Here is an 11376-nt window from a genome sequence, read left to right as displayed (position 1 = left end):
TGTAGCACTCCCAGAGGCTGGAGCTATCCTGCGTGAAGGGCGCTCTGTAAATGCAAGTTGTTATTGTTACTCCGTTTTTGGGGCTGTAATATTGTCTGTGGACGATGGATTTTTGATGATCGCTGAGCCTGGCTGAGGTGACGAGGAAAAAGGTTCGCACAATGTTGTAGCCAATAGTGAGCGTACTGAAGAGAACTGTCATCATTCCTTCATCAGAGAGTGTAATCTGTGTGTGCGTGTGTGTCTGTGTGCGTGTGTGTGTGTGTGTCAGTGTGTGTGTGTCTGTGTCTATGTGTGCGTGGAGTTCATTGTGACCTTTCAATGTTTAGATTCCAAGTTTGTGGGCTCGCTCTCCTCCCCTGACCTCTATGCAGGTGACTTCATTGCAAAGAAAATCCGAGCTGAATTCCCAAACCGACTACCCATCCCCTTTTCCTTGAGAAGAGGCATCCAGTTCGTTGGCTCCCACCCCCAAAAATAGCCTTTTGTATTAAAATTCTATTCCTGGGAGCAGAAGTGGAGTAAAGTCAGGATTTTCTTTGTTGCTTTCTCTCTCTTACTTCCCCAACGTAACTGCTCTGAGGTGGAGTTCTCAGAGTGAGAGCTTGTAAGGCCTGAGCTGTTGTCTTTACTTGTCTGCAGGATGTCGTTTTAGTCTCACTTTGTGGTTGTTTATCTACCATTTCCTTTCTGGTAGATCTACCATCTACCATTCCCCCCCCCCCCCCAAGCTTCCCTCCCAAGGCTGTGGCTCCTCCAACACTTGACCTCGGCAGCACAGCGGAGACCAATACAGGAGTATTGCCTGGATTCCTTTAATAACCACCAACTTACACTTTACACAGCGCCTTGCAATGTAGGGTGGACATCTCGAAGGGCGTTGATAACGCATTGAGCAGGAGGGAGAAAGGCCCGATCAAACAGAGCTTTGCAGGCAGTGGGGGTTGGGGTTGGGGGGTTGTGGGGGGTGAGTGTAGAAGGCAAAGGAATTTCGAGAGAGATCCAAAGAGCAGGGACACAGGAGTCAAAGGCTCGGCCACCGATAGTGAGGGGGGTCAGAGGACCCGAGTTAACACTCGTCCAGATGGCTCGCTCGGACCTGTTTTGTGAACGCAGCCATTGGTCCAGAAGCCTTAAACTTTTTAAGAACCTACTGAATGTGTATCACAGCTTTTCTGCCACATGTTTCCTTCGACAGTGTCGCTGTACAAGACGATCACTCTGAATTTTATAAAGCCGGAGGAAAATTAAAAAACACAAAAAAAGGCGACAGCCAATTTTCCCAGTAAACTGTGTGCTGATTTTCAGAGGCTGGTTTCAGTCGGTAACCAATTACTTTCAGGTCTAATAAGCAGCAAGGGATGATGCGTCTGTGTGAATTGCAGTGGCTCTCAAGAAGGCAACGCTGAACAACGGCGTTATTAGAAGGAAAATGCGGGCGCATTGGTTCACAAAGGCCTCCTCCGTGATGTAAGGAACCCACGGAAGTGATTTCCCCACACACAGCAGTGTCCCCCCTCCCATCAGTTGTGGATTGATTGACCACATTTCCTTGGGAGGGGAGGGATTATTGCACCAGGAAAGCAATCCCCCCAATCGACTAGCAAACGGATTCCTGCTTACTACTAGGTAATCAGAGGCGTGTGGATTAAGGAAACTTACCTAAAGTTTCGCGCTGCCGGGAATTGAACCCATGTCCTCTCGCTTGCCCTCACCTCTACACTACAGCATTCCACGGTAGGTTGGGTATTTGTGGAAGGATGAGATTGAACGGTTCATTACCTGAATCTCTGTCTCTCATCACAAACCGTCCAATTTACCCCCTGTTACTTCCCAAGGAATGCAGTGTTTTGTTTTATTGTTTTTTTTCTTATTTTCACCTCTCTCTTACTTGGAAGAACTGAAACGAGGCGCCTGTTAGTGCACGATCTGACGAAAGCCGGGAGGAAAGCGTTCGACAACTCAAACCTGTAAAAAAAAAATCTCCTTTCCAGCAATCGGCAGATCACACGGTGATTAATAACTGTGACAAAACTCTTTAATGGAGAGCTATTCGTGAGAACACTTCGCAAAAAAATTCATAATCTTCAGCCATCTGCCGAGCCAACTGTTAATATCCTGCCCCCGCCACTCTGGGTACTTGTCGTTAAGGAGAGTTAAAAACTTTCTTCGGAAATATAACTCGGCAAATGATGACACACCTTCAAACACCTGCTCGTGAGATGCCACAGCAGGAGAGGAAAGGCAACATCACCATTCACTGTCCTTGGGAAAACCCAAATGTCAGTGTTACGCTCCAGTGACTCGCAAAAGCAACAGCTGCTTGAATATTTAAAGAATGGACAGTCAGAACATCGGCTCTGATTAAATAGCAGGTTTTAATTTAGTCTCTCCGCTCAGTCATCTCTGCCCATCTTTAATCTTGGGCAAAGATTAAAGATCTTTGCCCAAGTCTCTGACTCCACCACACGCCTTATAATAATCCCTCCAAAAAAAACAAAAACAATAATAAATTGGTCATTTTCAATCCACGACTGTTTGTGGGACATTGCTGTGCGCAATTGGCTGCCGCGTTCGCCCACAAATATACAGTCAATTCACTTTACAGTATATTCTGTGAAGCGCTTTGGGACGTCGAGAAGATGTGAAAAGCGCTATATCAAATGCAAGGATTATTATTATTATTATTATCGGCAGTCCAGATAAACCGAAAGGTTATTTTACCCATTGAATCTAATACTCGGTCACTCTCCCACCTGCCCCCACCCTCCCTGCACTTCACCCCCTCCTGATCCCAACCCCAAAAACTCAGGTCTAAATCCTTGAGTGTCCAGCACCTTAAGACGTCGTTCCCACATGTAAGGTGCTTTACGAACGTAATTTATTGTTGTTGTTACTTGCTCTTGATGTGGCTTTTCTTTTTATCTTGAGGCATAAACTGCGAAAGGAATTGTCTTGATGGGCCGAATGGCTTCTCCTTATCCTCCGTTTCCCTGTGTTTTTCTCCTCAATGCAATGCTGCACTCCAGTCCCAATGCACGCCAGCCCTTGAAAACCACTGACAAGTTTAGTATTTACAAAGAGAACCTAATACTACGTGTAAAAGATGACAGTGCCACTCTGATTAAATAACATGAGTATTAATATCGACAAACGTGTTCTGTGCCTCTGGATAACAGCCCCTGTGCGCTGGAAGCTCTGTAATTTACTCAGAAGCTTTCCTCTTGCGCATAATGATGTTATCAGAACTTTTAACACGTTCAGCCCCAGCTGTAGCGCTGTGTGAGAGAGAGAGCTCTGTGTGGCCAGTTACATGGTTCCAAGGTAAGTCTGTCCCGAGCTGCACTGGTGTCTTCGCACAGTGATGTTTGCGTGGAGGAGAGTGAAATAAAACAAAATGTCCACATTAAGTCAATCATATCAGCTGCCAGTTCCCTCCGGCAACGACTTGGGTGATGGACACCGCGGAGTCTTCGGTCTTGGAAGGAGTGAAGATCACTCGGGAACAGGCTGAGGAGGTTTGAGGCCATCCCTTGGGCACATGGGTCTGAAGGTAAGGCAAGTGGATGCCGAACAGAAGGTGAGCGTTGCTGATGAATCTGCGCGAGCGCTCACAGTATCAAGGGCGGCTCTACAGCCAACGCAACCGGTCTGCGTGCGTTCACAGTCAGGCTGGGACGCTCCTGTCTTGAAGAAGAGACGTCTCAGCGGGGACCTTGCAGAGACAAACGTCTCTTGTGGTGTGTGGTTTGCCTCGGAGCCAGGTACGCAACGTTTTGAATGGGATTGATCAAAAAGAACAAACTCGGGACCACAGTCTGGGACGCACCGAGAAAGTAGAACAAGAGGACCATCGCCAAAGGGGGCAATTTCAGTACCAACCAGTACTTATTTTTCCCAGAGGGGAATTAATAACCGGAACCCGGGTGACCCAGGTTGATGCGAGGACACGGGGCCTTATTTGTAGGAAGCAGCTATATGCTGTGATGGGAGGATGGTTGGGTGGAGGCTCTGGAATTGGATCAAATGGGGCCTTTTTGGTCACCCCAACCAATCTTGTGCCGGTCGTCCATAGGGGGCGCTAGTGACCTTTTTTTTTAACCTTCTCAAAACCGGCTCGAAACTTTAATGGATTGTACGTTTTGTGTGTATTTGTTTTTAGAATAAAAGAAATGCCCACGCCCTGATTTCCTCCTCCCTCCTTCCCTCCCTCTCCATTGGGCGTGTTCGGCAGCAGGTGGGAAGCAGACTCATTTGCTTTCGCACCCGGAGGAAGTTTCAGAAAGTGTTTTCGACTGATCACCAGAATGGTTGTCAGTCGCTGCAGAATGCTGACAGGTTTTGCCGATGTACTGACAAAGCTGCCCACCGCATTTCCAGCAGCGATTCATATTTCCAGTCAAGAAGGCTGTTTTCAAAAAAAAATTTGACATCTGCAGCCCCCTCAAAGCAATAGTTTGAGACGTTAAACCGTCTGCGCCTGTTCAGGTGGACATTAAGGATCCCACAGCATTCGTAAGGAATTTCTATAATAATGATAATAATACTTGCATTTGATGCAGTGCCTTTCGCGTCAGGAGGACGTCTCAAAGCGCTCCACGGGATTCACTGTAAAATACAGTGATTGTGTTTGGTGGGCAAACGCGGCAGCCAATTTTTGCACAGCAATGTCCCACGAAACAGCCGTGAAGCGAGTGACCAATTTTGTTGAGGAGGAGATTGTTGGTCAGGACACCAGGAGAGAGGAAAAACCCTTCCATTATACGTAAAGTGCCATTTAAGCTTCTAATCGCAGAAATTTCCAGCTTTGGTGCGACAATTTGTCAGTTTTGAAAACAGTTATGAGGTTAGATGGTGCCATCAGAGTTGATGAAGTGTAATTTTCAATAGATTTGTTCAATATATTTCAAATAATAATAACAATCATTACAGTTGGTATAGCCCATTTAACACCAGGAAGGCGTCTCTAAGTAACTTGCACATTGTAAAGTGAAGTGACTGTGTATTTTGGTCCCAGGATATGGGGCAGTGTGTGTATGTGTGTGGGGGGGATGCGGAGTGGTGGGGGGGGGGGGTTATTAACATTCCTCTTTCAGTGGCCTTTATCTGTGAGAAGTTTGAAGCTTTGTACAGTAACCTAGAGAAGTGCTGGCATTTGTAAATGATGGAAATCACTTTGATGTGCGGGGAAAGTATGAGTCGTTTGCAATATACATGCTGGGAAAAACCTTAAACTTTCACAGGGACCTTTACCCCATTTTTTTGGTCTCTTCAACCCGCCCTCTATCCCCATCCAGGGGTTGTGAATAACAAATAGATAAACCGGGCGCTCCTCAGCCTTGAAAGGGGATGTTTCAAAGGGGAATCTCGTAGAGGTGTGTAGGGTTCTAAATGGGATTGAGAACGTGAACCGAGAGCCCAGCGGTAGGGCGGGCGTTCTGGAGGGATTAGTTCAAGTGGGTTGAAGGGTCTGTTACCCATCTTGTGATCTATTGACTCTGGAGAGGGGGTGTGAAGGTTTGCGACATTTCACACGGGGTATGTGCAAATCTCTTTTGCGCTGGACAGTCACCTTACACATTGAATCAGAAACGGCCAGGAGGCAACCCTAATCAGGTTTCAGCCTAATGGTAAAATGTATAAGTCCTCCTCCCTCCCTCTCTCCCTCTCCTTCCCGTCCCAGCTGTATCATTTCACAGTGATCAATGGTTTTATTAGGAAGGTGGACTTTTCACAATTGTACAAGATGCTGCTTGCCGCACTGTGGCAGTTCTCAAACACAGGCGAGTACCTAGGGGTCTGTTGAGTAAAATTCAACGCAGCAGAGCTGAGCCACGCAATGATCTGCAGACCTGCAGGGCGTCAAACCTGAGTCATGATGAGTAAGAGACGCAGCTAATCAACATCCAAACCACCCCTCTCCCCCCAGTGCCATGCTTCGTCTCTCAAAATATAGCAAAAGGAACTGAGGTTCTTGTGACTGATCAAAGGTTATAGGCTTCCATTTCAGTTGAGTCAGAAAACATGTGCATTTGTTGGTGAACAGCAGAGATAATGCTGAGATTTAATAATGATAATGCCTGCATTTGATATAGCACCTTATCATGTAGTTGAGACGTCTCAAAGCACTTCACAGGATATAATAATCCTTTTATACTCGAACAATGTCCCACAAACAGCCATTTTACTTTCGGGGGTGATGGTTAAAAAAAATATAGTGGAATGTTGCTTTGAAGCCTGAGTTCGAGGCCAAAGCCCTGGAATGGGTTTTGCTGCAAGTGATCGAAAGGTAAAAGGAAACAATCCTTCTGTAAAAGCGACAGGTAATGGTCTTCTGAGCCCCGCAGCTACAACTCACTGGTGAGGACTCAGATTAATACATCTGGTGAATGTTACAAAGGGTGATCATTGCTGTCAGACATTTGCATGTTACACATAGGGAGAGTTAATGATGGAGTAACTAGGATGACTGATGGCACCATCCTAGTGCATTCACCAGACACCTCTCCCACCTCCTTGCTCATTTCCTGCATTGCTTCTCTGAAATCCCGGCCTTTCTTCATTCTGACATGTCCTTCTAATTGGAAAAAATACCCCAGAGCCTGAATATCAGTGCTGAGAGGGATGTGATTCAAATGCCAATACATTTGTGATGTAATCAGTCACTTTGCCCTCCCCACCCCCACCCCCTTCAAAAAAAGAAAACACCTGAAAACCAATCACTTTGACAATACCTGCGGTCAGTTTCCCCTCCATCCTCACTCCCCCTCCCACACTCGCTCGGTATCTGTCACCATCCCTTGTAACGGGTTTCGAGACGTCACTCCAAGAAAAGAGCTCCGTAAATGCAAGTTGTTTATGGCTTGAACAACCCCCATGTTCAACATGTAGTGTCAAATCGTCTCACACAGCAGGTCACGGGGAACAGTGGTAAATTGTAGTGACTGTATTTTATAGGCAAGACATTGTCGCCTTGGTACTGTAATAATACAGTAATAATAATTAATAATCCTTGGGTTTGTTGTCAGGTCGTTGAGACGTCTCGAAGCACTTCACAGATTAAATTGTAAAGTGAACGGCTGTGTATTTTTTGGGGGTGAAAACGCGGCCAAGAATTGTGCACACACAGCAGCGTCCCGTACGCAGTTGTGGTTTGAGTCCAAAGTCAGTGACGTCAGTGCTTTGGATGTACAATGGGCAAAATAGATTGAAATGCTGTATCCACGAATAACGTTGTGCAACTCCTGAGATTCGAGGAAATGTTGGCTGTGTTTTGTCAGCTTTCTGTTTCTCGTCTTCCCCCGCCCTCCGCTATAGTTTTGTCCCGAGTCCTGAGGCCTTGAATCTGATGTAGCTGTTTCCTACATGGAGATCATCGGCACTTTGTCAAATATATATATATATATATGTAGAGAGAGAGAGAGTTTAAAAAAAACAAATAAAACAGGTCCCTAATTCGAACATGGAAACATAGGAACAGGACTACTCCTATTCAGCCCCTTGTGCCTGTTCTGCCATTTTATTAGATCGTGACTGATCTTTACCTCAACTCCAATAACCCACCTTTTGCCCCATATCCCTTGACACCCTAATCTAACAAAAATCTATCCACCTCAGCTGTGAAAATTTCAATTGATCCAACACCCACAGCCTTTTGCGGGAGAGAGTTCCAGATTTCCGCTACCCTTAACCACAAGTGAGAAGCCACAACCCTATGGCCCAGAGATGAGAGAGCTACCGGGCGAGCCAGGCTGACACTATCAGCTCGCAGCCACCCTCATTGCTGGTCCTGTAGGTGAAGTAACCCGGAAAATTGCCCATGTAATTGTCCCATTCACATCCTATACACACGCGTATTATTAACCAGTTTCCACACAAGCTTCAGGTCTGGGTGAATGCCAATGGGCTGATGTCAGCAGCAGACGATAACAGTGTGGCTCACTGAGGCTGCTCCAGAGAGAGATATAGTCCTTCGCCTTTGGCAGAGTGTTCAAGTCTTCTGCTTTGATCTCTTAAACCAGGATCCACAAAGAGCCAGTCTGGAGGTCAGAGAGAACATTCCTACAGAGGCACCGTAATCAATGAGCTGTTAGACAGCAATGATGCATTTCCCTCTCTCCAACTACACACCACCCCCTCCCCCTCCCACACATAACTGGTCAGGATCAACCTTGTGCTCTTCATCAGATCACCGAGAGTCTGGGTTCCCGCACGCACACACACACACTCTCTGGAATTCTATCTCGCAATCCCTCCACTTTAACCCCTTTCTTGCCTCATTCAAGTCCCGTCTAAAGATCTTGTTCTTCGCCCTTGCCTTCAGCCACCCACCCACCCACCTCATCCCCCCTGCCCCCTGACTCCAACTCCAGCTCAGGTCCAAAAAACTCCGACTGTCCAGCGCCCTGGAATGTCTTTCCGGCATGAAGGGAGCTCTACAAGTGTAATTTGTCGTTGCTGTTGTCAATAATTTCACTCGCCTCTGGGCCAGAAGGTTGTAAGTTGGAGCCCCACGTAGGGACTTAAGCTCACAATCCAGGCTGATGCTCCAATGCTTGAGTGTCAGGGGGAGCCTTCCTTCGCACGAGACATTAAACCATCTGTCCTTTTCGGGCAGATGTTTAACAGACCCGAGACACTATTTGAAAATAGACAATACCCCGCCTCCCACCCACCCCAGATAAACCTGATCATTCATGGTTGTGGGTCTGGGACAAAATCGGCTGCCATGTTTGCCTCCAAAATACAGCCACTTTACAGTCACTTTACTTTGTGAAGCGCTTTAAGACGTCTCAATGTTATAGGCGTTGTATCAAATGCAAGAATTTTTATCACTAATAATTATTAATTTGCTGTCAAGTGCCTTAAGTCATTTTGGTGCTGTGCTTCGTCTTGTTTTTGATCCGAGCACTGTAATATAAATTGGGTGGGGCTACTATTTTGCTATCTTTCTGGTTGAGTTGTCAAATTCTTTGAAATGTCACCCGGGTTTGGAGCATGCGGGCTTGTCCATAGTTAGCATTGTTTCGCACGCTAACCCATGTGAGCGGTGCTACATGGATGCAAGTAGATAATTATTTGGGGAGGACAGGTTTGCAGGGCTATGGGGAGAGTGGAGGGGGGGGGGAATGGGATTGATTTGGGAAGCTCTTTTCAAAGACGCAGACACGATGGGCCGAATGGCCTCCTTCTGCGCTGTATAATTCTATGATTCTATAAGTTACTGTTGTTGTTGGAGGGCGGGCCTTCAGCCATTCTGCCCCCACACTCTAGAACTCCATCCCACAGTCCCTCCGTCTCGCTCCCTCCCTTGCCTCCTTCCAGACCCGCCCTCAAGAGCCTCCTCTTCAACCGTGGCTTCGGTCACCCTCCCGCCCTCCATCCTCCGCGATCCCGACCCCCAGCTCGGGTCCGAAACACTGATCGTCCAGCGACTTGGGGCGTCCTCCCGAGGTTGTTGTTGTTGTGTTTGGGGAATATGGTTCTGCCGTGTGCTCTCAGGGTCCATGTATGTTCAGAGGTAACGAGCGAAACCAGGTGTCAGGTGCGGCTCGTGTTTGTTCCTATTTCCTGTAAACCTGGCATCATTGATTCAAAGGAAAGCTCGTCAGTCGTTGTCTTTGATTCACAAACACAGGCAGAGGAGGGACACCTTGGCTCCACGCCAAGTGCTGCAGAGCTCACAACAAATTGCAAGTTTTACATTCCAACTCTTTAACACGCATAGAAAAAATACCCTCGCGTTTCAGGGAAACCAGTGCGATTTATCTCAGTGTTCAGTAGGTATTTCGAGCTTTTTTTTTCTTTATGGTTTCTGTGCTGTTGGCCAAGGCTTCAGCAGAACCTAGAGTGTGCAATTGTGGCCACAGCTGGATTTTAACAGTTAAAATTGTACAGCCAGTTATTATCCTACGGATGAGACGTTAAACTGACGTCCCGTCAGCCTGTTCAAGTGGCTGTTACAGGCGCTAAAAGAGAAGGGACTTTCTCTCTCCCAGTGTCCAGGCCGACAATAATCCCCCAAATAAAACCGGTTATTCCCTTTCAGGGCTGTTTGTGGGACGCCGCTGTGTGCAAATTAGCTGACGATACACTTCACAGTAAAATCTCGTGAAGTGTTTCGAGACATCTCGACGACGTGTTAAGGTGTTAGATCAAAGGAATATTATTATTGTTATTATTATTACAACTTGTCATTGCGAAAACTGTCTGAGAGGTTTCCGAATGCTTATCCAGCTAGGACCGTCCTACCCGTTAGGACTTTGGCTGTGAAGGTTAACGAGAGCCAAACGGGAAGAATAAAAACATGAATAAAAACAATTTCGCCCCTCGAACCGAATGGGAGGAACTCAATATCGAGAAGCATTCTTCCCCTGAGTATCTCAACGCATTCTTTCGCTGCTATTTCTAATTGATTCCCACTGTCTTGTCACAATAGGACGTCAGCACTGCACTCCCCGTGATCTATGGGCTCTATCCACGCTCTCCCTTGTGAAAATGGTTTGCCGTTTTCTTAAATGTTAACCTCCTATTGTTCTGGGAAAGTTCAAAGATTTCGCAGCCTTTTCAACTCCCTCCTCTCAAGAGGTGCAGTGAGGACATCATGCATTACTAATGTGGGAACTCCCAGAGCAAGTGACTACCTTGTCAATCCCTTTGTTCTTGGCATCAGCCCTTATCTAATGCTGATCCCTGCACTTCTCAGTAAACACATCAGCAAAAAGCCCTGTGTTATTCAAAGGAATTGTGATATCCACACCTAAGGAGGTTCTTTTCCTTCCTTTCTCCTCCCACCCACCCACCCACCCACCCACCCGCCGGAGGTTAATAATAATAAATTAATAATCGACCTTTATTTGATTTAACCCAAATTGCTTCACTGGATTTTATAATAATATAATTTAATAATGTTGCCTTTGATACAGCGCCTTATCACATCTTCGAGACGTCTCAAAGTGCTTCACAAAATATACTGTCAAGTGAATCGACCTGTATATTATGTGGGCGCGCAGCAGTGTCCACAAACAGTCCTGGATTGAATGACTAAATTATTATTATTATTTATTATTTTGAAGGGATTATTAGCCCCGGAAATGCGATCCGGCAATCGACGAACGACCTGGTTGTGCTACATAAGCAGGCGTGTTGGAGTAAGGAAACCGGAGTCGTTGCTGAGTGAGAATCCATGTTAGTTTTTAAGAGGGTATTAGATAAATATCTATCCAGTAGACATAGAAAAGACATACGTTTGCTGGGGGGGTGGGGGGGTTGGTGGGGAGAGGTTGTGCGGTGGGGCAGGAGAGGGCAAGAACGTAACGTAACTAAAAGCTAGTTCAGAATCACCACAGACTCGATGGGCCAAATGGCCTCCTTACG

The sequence above is a fragment of the Callorhinchus milii genome, unplaced genomic scaffold (genome assembly GCF_018977255.1).
Source record: "Callorhinchus milii isolate IMCB2004 unplaced genomic scaffold, IMCB_Cmil_1.0 Scaffold10, whole genome shotgun sequence".
NCBI classification, from domain to species: domain Eukaryota; kingdom Metazoa; phylum Chordata; class Chondrichthyes; order Chimaeriformes; family Callorhinchidae; genus Callorhinchus; species Callorhinchus milii.
The sequence above is the reverse complement of the archived record's forward strand: the minus strand, read 5'-3'. Positions refer to the sequence as shown.